Here is a 9,780-nt window from a genome sequence, read left to right as displayed (position 1 = left end):
TGCATAAAGTTAAACAAATAATAAATATGTGTCACATGTCTTAAAAATACGTGTAATATACACACAAAACTATAGTTATGGAAAAGAAATGGAGTTTAAGAAATGGAGTAGATCCTTATTCGACAAATAAGGATAAAGAAAATAATCAGAACGATTTGTCATATAGTTAACACACTTGGTGAAACTCAGTAAATGAATCTTTGCTCAACATGATCTCATCTCTAATAATCTTTGGCTTCTTAAAAGTTAAAACTAATAACTTTCATTTAGAACCTATGACGACAACAACTATTATTATCTTGTGCTCGTTACTATTCACAATTTCTAATTTGAAAATCAACTTTTGTTAGTATAATATTTGTGGGATCTATACTCTTGCTTTTAACACTTATTGCGAATTTGAGTGTGTATACTTGTACTTACAAAAACCGCACAACAGTGATGAAGACAAAAAGAAAACCATAAATAATAATTATCATTATATAATATACATAGAGTTCCCCAAATTGAAAAAAACAAACTCCCTATGTAACCTGTTGCACCCCAAAATTTTCCCACTTATTTATTCCCCAATTGGCTTTCATATCATATCCATGTGCATACTTCATGTAGGCCATTCATTTGATACATTCATTCATATCATTGTTACTGTTCAAGAAAATTACGAAATAGGAGCTGGAGGTGAGAAAATTATTGATTAAGAAGAATTAGATCTGAGGCCTCAGGCATCATCTCCAATGGCATTCTCCTGAGGTCAGGGTTTTATCATCTCCAAGTCAGAACCTTCATTGAAGGATGCAAGCTTCAGGTTCATCAGGATTGTCCAAATCAGGGTTTTGACAAAGTCAACCTTGTTGACTTTTTGGTCAAAATTTAATCAGGAGGTGATTTTTTGTATGAAGTATGGTTTCCTTGAAGAAATATTCGTTGAAACTTCTTTGGTTGAAAGTTGATTGAGAAAAATCAGGAAATGAATTAATCGGGAAATTCATCAAGAATCAGAAAAATCAAGACATGTTGACATTTTGGTCAAAGTCAATTGTCAAATATTGACTTTTGGTGGAAAATCGGTCAAAGAAAGTCAAAAATAAATAAAATCAAGAAAATGTCAAAGTTACCAAAAATGAAAGTTAGTTGAAAATGGAACTTGCCATAAATAGAAAGTTTCACACTTAGAAATTTTTTGGAAGATTGGGAATTGGTTGGGTAGCTGACTTCATGGTTGACTTACACGTATTTCAATGCTGCATTTCAAAAAAGTCACAACATAAAAAATCTCCTATTCATGGCCCTCTACAATTTTGTAGTTGGGAAGATTTTCATTAGAAGCTTAGATCATGAGATAATAAAGTGTGAAGATTGAAGAAATTCATGTGTGCATGTCATGGGGCTGGGCAGGATCTCTAAGTCATGCGCAACATTTTCACAAGCACGTGGCGTGCCATTTTTGAAGTTGATTATAAGGAGAAAAAAGTATCCATTTGACTCAATCTCAGTATCAAAATTTTCTCCTCCATGCCCTCTACACACCGTGCCAAGAATCACTCATTTTGAATGTGTGGTTTGGAAAATATGATGCCTTAAAGTCATGACCTTGCCGAAGTATGTGTGGCCAAGATGTGGGCCAGAAGGTAGGCCACGCTTGAAGCAATTGATCGAACAGGTAGCGTGCCATTTTCAAGGCCAATTATAAGGAAGCATGAGGATCTACTTGATTCAAATCCAATGTCAATCTCTTCTACTCCGTTCCTTCTTTCATATGGTACTAGTTTTATGACCATTCATCAAACATAAAGTGGGGTACGAAACCAACAAAGTGAGTGTCCCAAGTGGTTAGTTTGCACAAGAAGGCGAGTCAGCATTTGTAGTATTTCACACCATCAGTGTTGCCCAGTAAAGCCACGCCTGTTGCTGCATACATAAAGATATAGAAGACCATGCTACAATTGTCAAAACTTGTACACTAAGTGTTAAGAAATACTACTCTACAATGAGTCACACCAAAACTCCCATACACCACCATGCTATATAAACAAAACCCTTCACAAAATCTCGGGGAGGCATTCATTTTTCACAGTTTCAAAAACCTTCATTCTTTCCACTCTCTTCTCTCGACTCACTCTCTCACTCCCACGTAACAAACTCTGTAACAAACTTGAAACAACAATCTTCATCAACCTTCAATTTCCATCGTCATCTTCATCCTCCACTCCCATAATAAACTCCATAAACACCTCTAACCACCATAACCGATTTGCGTCTCATCCTCTCATCATCATCTTCTCTCTCCATGGAAAATTTATGTCAGATCATAACAAAGTCTTGAACATCTACTTCTCGAAGCTAACCGATTTGGCATACTCTTAAGGCACCATGAAATCCACAAGGAATGTGTACAAGTGCGGTCCCTTCCTGATATGGAGGCGGCAAGTTTTGTAGCTAGTTTGGTGGACAGTCTGAGATTGGATCTTCAAGGAATTTCATTAGATCCTTTTAGGGAAGACAGAGTTGTATGGAAGCTAGAAGATGAGGGAATCTTTACAGTAAGGAGCTGCTATGCATCATTCGGTCTTGCTCATTTACCGTATGGACCGGAGGGTGAGTTCGATAAAGTTTTCTCTCTAGTTTGGAGGACGGCTGTCCTGTTGAAAACAAGAGCTTTTGGCTGGCGCTGTTTCCATGACAGGATCCCGACGAGAGGAGCCCTTTACCGGAAAGGTATAATTCCTCCTCCTCCTTCTAATTCCTTGTGTGCTTTCTGCCATAGTACCGAAGAACGCTCAGGTCATTTATTTCTGTCATGCCAATGTGCGGATTTGGTTTGCAGAGATATAGTCGAATGGGTCGGCTTTGTTAATTATAAAGCGGAGGATATAAAGGATAGCTTTTTGCGGTGGTTCAATTTCGGGAGAAGGGTTAGAGTTAGGAAGGGAAAGGAAGGCCTTGTATGGTTAGCGGTGGTTTGGCACATTTGGCTAGTTAGAAACGGAATAGTTTTTAGAGGCGAGACTTGGAACATTTCAGACATCGTTTGGGGAGTCAAAGCTTTAGTTTGGCGTTGGTCTTTTATCGGGAATATTATACATCCCAATTGTAATTTTTATGAATTTAGTAGGGATCCTCTTTCCTATATGTCGTAAGGCACAATTGGAGTATAATTTTTTCTTTGGCCGGTACTCATTCCGAGCCCCTTGTATTATGTTGGAGAACTTGGGTTCTCGTGTTTAATATATTTCTTGCTTAGTGAAAAAAAAAAGTATAAAGAGTTTTCCTGATAATAAGGCAAGTGACAAAGACTTCAATAATAGTATGTACAAATTATAAAAAACTTTGGATAAATAATTAAATTATTCTCATTTACAAAAAATAAAATAAAATAAGATTCACTTATTAATTTTAAAATATTTTAAGTTAATTTAAAATATATATATATTTCTCTAATTTAAATTAATAACATATATTAGTGATTTTATTAAAATCTGATGTGGTGCTTTCCAGAGTAACCTTTTGCTGCTGTTGCTTCGGACTATTGGCAGCAGTTCTGTTTTGTTCTGTAGTATGGCTGTCTTGTGTGGCTCTCTATCTTTGCCGTGGCAGCAGTTTGTCTTTGGTTTTTCGTCGTGATTGTTCTATTTTTGTTGGCTGTTCGTGGGCCGGAGGTGCAGTATTTGTGTTGTTGGGGTGGTGTTGGTTTTGGTTTGTTTTTCCCTTGGTGGTTGTTGTCTATTTCTGGCGTGGGAGTGTTTTTTAGTGTTGTTTTCTCTGTTTGCAAAGTGCAGCAGAGCTATTATTATTGCTTTTGCTATTTAAGGCTTTGTTATTGTATAGGCTCTTGTGGCTTCCGTTTGTTCGGAGTTAGAGAGTCCCGACTATTGTAATTGGGCGGAGAATCCCTTATACTCCCGTTATATATCATTGCCTATTAAAAAAAATTAAAATCTGATCAATTAAATTTGTTGGTGCCTCTGATAAGATCTCAAACTGAAATGATTATGATAAAACTTAAAACAATTCACTTTAATATTTGTAAAAAAGAGCATGCAACATTATTTGAATAAGTTAAACTGGTTTATTGATATTCAAGTAACAAAAAATATAATAGTTTATTGTTGAGAATTCATATACTTGAACTGGTTTATAGTAGAGAATTCATATTGCTTATGTACATAAGGAACAAAAGCAACCAAGCACCAAAATCTTCACTCTATTTAATAAGTAGCAAAGTTCAATAATAAGACCATGCAAGATCTCAATGCATAAAAGTAACTTAGAAACTACTATGCTAGTTGAGGAAAATACTTACATAGACACAACCATAACACCTGTACTTACACACAATCAATCACATTTTTTTTATTAATTAAAAAATAAAAGTATAATTGTCTCTCTCCTCTTTTATCTCAACCACCGTCATGATGCCAATTAAAAAAGAAATTAAAATTTAAATAAATTTATATTCTCTCTCTTTTCATTGGTTGTGCCTAAAAATATGGGTTTAGGTTCGTATCCATGCAAGTATTTCTCGCTAGTTAAAACCAGAACCTTGAAATCAAACAAATTTTAACAGGTGCAACTTCGCAAGACTTTAGATTTTTCATTAAGTTTGTAATAAAGTTAAAAATATCTCTACATAGCATGTCTTTCTTATTATTTTCGAAATATCTCTACATGACATATAAATTATACAGATCAAGATTTTTCTTCATACTTTCATAGACCATGTAAGTAATGCTAGCAGCTGCCACAACTTTAAGTATATTTGGAAGGACTCCTTTGTAGAAATCTCCAAAGCCTTCATGCTGAAAAGTTCTGCAAAATGCATCAAACATCCCCCTTTATGCATCCCAACTGTTTGAAGGTTGTGCCTGTAGCCTGAAAAGAGTTGAATCGTGGTGATTTTGTGAGTAAAGAAAAACCAACTCCAAAAAAACACAAATGATTGGGGTCATTTAATTCGGGTTAGAATAGCATAGAAGCGACACTATACCTAGTACGAATAACCTGTAGTGGATAGACACAAGTAGCTCCAAGGGTTCAAGAAATTGCTTCACATCCTAGTTGTATTAGAGGTCCAGGATCTGTGAAAGAGATAAAAAAAACTAATTCACTTATCAAAAGGCAAAAATTTTAATAGCAATGTTAAGTTGTTATTAAACAAAATACTAATCAATAGGTTTGTGGTTGCAGTAATAACAAACCATTATCATGAATAATATATCTTCTAGACATATCTTTCAATGTATCATAAACATCAAGATCAATGCCAACATAAGGAATCATTCCGATCATAAATGGAAGAAGTCCTCGGTAGAAAGCTTGAGGTCCCTCTTCAATCCATATATTCTTTTCGAGTGTTCCAAGATTATGAGCTCTTCCACCTTCAGAGGCACAAGTCATTAGCCTATTTTTGATAAGATCCAACAGATAGATTGCAGTAATGCACAATTCCATCGGTCATGCCACCTGCTAAAAGCCTCCCAGCAGCATCGACATCGGATTTGTTGCCTTAAGCATCTCCAATTACATTTTTCAGCATTTCAAAAGCATAGAATTTGATGGCACTTTCTTGTGCTACCTTCACAATGTTCAATCCATTATCGTGGAAAAAACACCTTAGCCTATCTTGCTTCCATATTGTCGTAACTGCTGATATGGTGGAAGAACAAGTAGTCTAGACTTGCAAGACCACCTTCAGACTACCGATAGGAGTAGTAGCTGCCACGTTGGCTTTTATTTTTTATTTTTTATTTTTTGGATAATAAAGTAATTTTTAATTATAATTTTATTTTTAAACAATTTTGATTGAATAATATCAAAAAAGCTAAAATTATTTCTTCTAAGGAATCGAACCAAGACTTTTAAACAATATCTTATGTCTTTACCGCTAGGCCAATATGCATTCATGATAAATAATTCCAAGATTTTTAATTATATTAAATAATTCTAAATTTAAAACAAAAGTACGATAAATGATATTCACTTTACAACTAGATAAATCAATTTCTATTACTAATACTATTAATGATAACCTATGACAACAACTATTATTATTTTCTTGCTCATGACTATTCACAACTTCTTATTTAAAAATCAACTTTTATTAACACAATCTTTGTGGAATTATACTCTTATTTTAACACTTATTAGCAATTTGAATGTGTATAGTTGTACTTACAAAGATGCACAACAGTGATGAAGACAAAAAGAAAACCATAAATTATGGTTATTATATTATATACATAGAGTTCTTCAAATTGAAAAGAAAAAACAAACCCCCTATGCAATCCTTTTACATAACCAAGCCAAGTAAGGATACTATGATCTTTTATTATTAAACACCACAAATTAGAAACTGTACCTAATATATATTCTTACTACAAATTTCACCCCGTGCATTTTCTAGGTTTAAAAAAAAAGTAAATTATGTAAGCCTATAGTTTAAAAACAAGTTTGAAACAAACACTGAATATTTAACTATCGATAGAATCTGATGCTTTGAATTTTCTTCATATTTCGTAATAAAATATCACTATTGGATGTTGTTGGCCATATCAAGTTTTGCTGTAAGAAAGTTTGGCATCATGAGCACTTAGTGTTTGGACTCTTTTAGCACTACCTGTAGCCACTGGAGGAGGAGAAGTAGCACCACCGCCATAGGTCATACCATTCATCTGGAGTTGATTCTTCCTCGTATTATTAGCTGGAGGAGTAGAAGGAGCACCACCCTTGTAGATCATACCATCCATTTTGTATTTAGTTTTTTGGTTATGAAATTGTTTTAGTATGCAAATACATATGAGGTTAAAGCAAAATGAGATAGATGATACTTTAGTTTAGTTCATGGCCATCTATATATATAACCTGGTGTGGCATGGTGAATTGTACTAGAAATCTAACATGTAATTCTTAGGAAGTTTAAGCCACATGTATTTATGTATTTGGACATTTTACTTAAAAATACAGAGAAAATTACATCTGCCATTTTGAAATGTTCAATAGCAATGGATTTGCTTTCTCTTACGTATGATTATTTTCTAGCCAGTTTCAATGAAAATATTCATAAGCAATGGAAATGTACAACCAGTTACCGTGGCTTAAACTTGTTTTAATTAAATTATTTAATGATAGAAGTTATAGCCATTTTGAAATGTTCAAATATTAGAAAATAAATGAAATGATCGGAAATGTACAGGCGGTTTTAGTGAAAATATACATTAGCAATGGAATTACTTTCTCTTACGTTTCATTATTTTCTTTCAAGTTTCAATGAAAATGTACATTAGTGGAAGTGCTTTCTCTTAAGTTTGATTATTATCTAGCATTTGTTATTTTAAGAAAAAAAATATGTATAAGAGCACAAGGTCAAAGACACCGGCACTACGTCACTTTTATAAGAAAGAGTTTTTACATTGGTTAAAAAAGGACTCTTATCTAGATTAAGGGTGCGAGGTCTTAGAAAAGGAGTAATCTCCTCGTACATAAAGCAAATGAAATTTTGTATAAAAGCACGAGGCTAAAATACACAGACGCACTAAAACCTTTTTTAAAATGATTTACCAAAAGAATATCCTTTTTAAAACATCTGGAAGTTGTATCAAATGAATTTGGAGCAGTAAAATAAGCCATGGGCGGAAATTTTGACTTTCTAATCAATTATAACATACACCCAATCAATTAGAAATACACACACATAAGGCCTAAGCTAGTTTGTATGCACCTTGATTCTGTGCAACGACTAGATATCTTAACTTTCCATTTGGAAAACTTACCAACATATATTTGCATCTTTAAATTGATTAACAACTTGGTCTAATCGATTAGCTAACGATACAGTTCATTAAATGCAAATTCTTTTTTGAGCCAACTTATTGTCTATTAATAGAAGTCTCATTTTTCATTTCAAAGAATACATAATTGTGTTTTGACACTTTCATCTCTCACACTCTCTCTATCTTTCTGTGAAATTTTATTTTAACTTTATCTCACTAAATGTTTTAGACAAATACCTTTGTGAGAAAAGTTCCTTTGTGAGTGAGCATATATTTGTAATTCTGGAAAGGGTAGAATTGAAAATTTATCAAGGGGATCTTTTGTATACACCTTGGTTAAATATTATCTATTTTGCGATTTATTTAGGTTATAAGGTCATCCTATAAAAAGATTATATTTGAGGATTGTGTGATCAATCATAGGTTTAGTTGAAGATTAGTCAGTGTTAAAAATTTTCTAGGTTTTGGTTAGCCCAGCTAAAACCAAGATATGTTAAAGCTCAGCCTTATATTAAAAGCTTCATAAGTTCGAGATCAGCCCGACTAAAATCTCACAGGTTTTTGGTTAGTCCGGTTAAAACTAAAGTATTGAGCTCATAATATTTTGAACTTAAAGACTGACCACTATAAGGTCAGTGTTCATGGAAAGAAGACTAACAATTTTAGCCCACTATTGGAAATGAAGACTGGCCGCTTCATTCTCAACAACATATTGAAGAAAAGACGCATTACATCTATCGTCTTGTAATATTTGGTTAAAGATAAACCACCATTTCCTTGTATACGGACGTTCGTGAGTCTTTCATACTAAAAGTTATCAACTATTTCTGGAAACACTCAAGATCAATTCCTGGGAGACGAGTAAGTTCTTTTGATTTGAATGAACCTCTAAAATTCTTGGAGATCGTTTTTTGCCTTTACTTTTTATTTTCTGCAATTTATTTTACGCATTTATCCTTTTCGCTGCATAGTCTTATAAAATGTTCTTAAATTTGATTTTGCTTGTCAGAAGTTTTTAAAACCTAGTTTTTCCAAACCACACTATTCACCCCCCTCTTATGTGTGAAGTCTCAAGTCTCAAAAGTAGCATTAAAGCCTAACTCATGTTTAAGGACTAATCGTCTAAACAGGAAGATTACTTTCGACACAAGATGATTTTTAAATACACCACCTTTTTTTGAAAATAGCAGTTTTATATTTCTCAAGCCAAAATTAATTTTTTCTTCAAAGTTTTAATCATAAATCATGGGAAGCAATAGTCAATGGTCAGCTCTACCCTACTCATCAAGTAGATGATGAAGGAGCGGAAATCCGTATTCTATTTAGACCAAAGAAGAAAAGTGAAAGATATATATATATATATATATATATATATATATATATATATATATATATATATATATATCTTAAAACCAAAAAATGTCTTTAGATGATAGTAAATTTTTGATGTTCGCAATTGTAAAATTGCCAAGAAATATGGGATACTCTGGAAAAGATATATGGAGTTTCTCCAATTATCAAACAAGAGAAGATGAACACCCGAGGTGAAATATATTCAAATATTAGTCAAGGATTATTTTCTAATATAAAAAATTTTATTAGAAACTGTTTAACTAATAAATATCTAAGAATTAAAAATTGGAAATTTAATCAAATTCTTAATTTAGTAGATGCGAGTCTTCATAAATTTTAGGAAAATCGCAGAGAAGATAAAAGAGCTGATTCAACTACTTAAGGATGAACAAATCCAAACTGAAGAATCATCATCCTCATATTTCTCCTATCATACAACTCTGATTTATTCCTTTGAAAGAACTTGCTCAGTAGTTGAATGATCTTCAGAAACCTCAACATCAAATGAAGGATCCTATTGTTCAAGGAACGACAAAGAGCATGGGGAAGTTTTTTTAACATTTGAACAAATAAGAGGAGGAAAGACATTGACTTCAGATAGAAACATGAAATAAAGATTCGCCTTTCGAAGAAGAAGATAAAATATGCTCAAAGGAAC

General features: G+C 33.1%; 1 pseudogene; it reads right to left on the bottom strand.

Moving 5' to 3' along the window:
- Window positions 1-4,664: 4,664 nt before the first annotated feature.
- On the bottom strand, window positions 4,665-6,746 carry LOC131597784 (calcium-dependent mitochondrial ATP-magnesium/phosphate carrier protein 3-like; annotated as a pseudogene).
- Window positions 6,747-9,780: the final 3,034 nt, after the last annotated feature.

This window comes from Vicia villosa, linkage group LG4, assembly GCF_029867415.1.
Source record: "Vicia villosa cultivar HV-30 ecotype Madison, WI linkage group LG4, Vvil1.0, whole genome shotgun sequence".
Taxonomy (NCBI): domain Eukaryota; kingdom Viridiplantae; phylum Streptophyta; class Magnoliopsida; order Fabales; family Fabaceae; genus Vicia; species Vicia villosa.
This window is presented reverse-complemented; position numbering and strand designations above follow the sequence as displayed.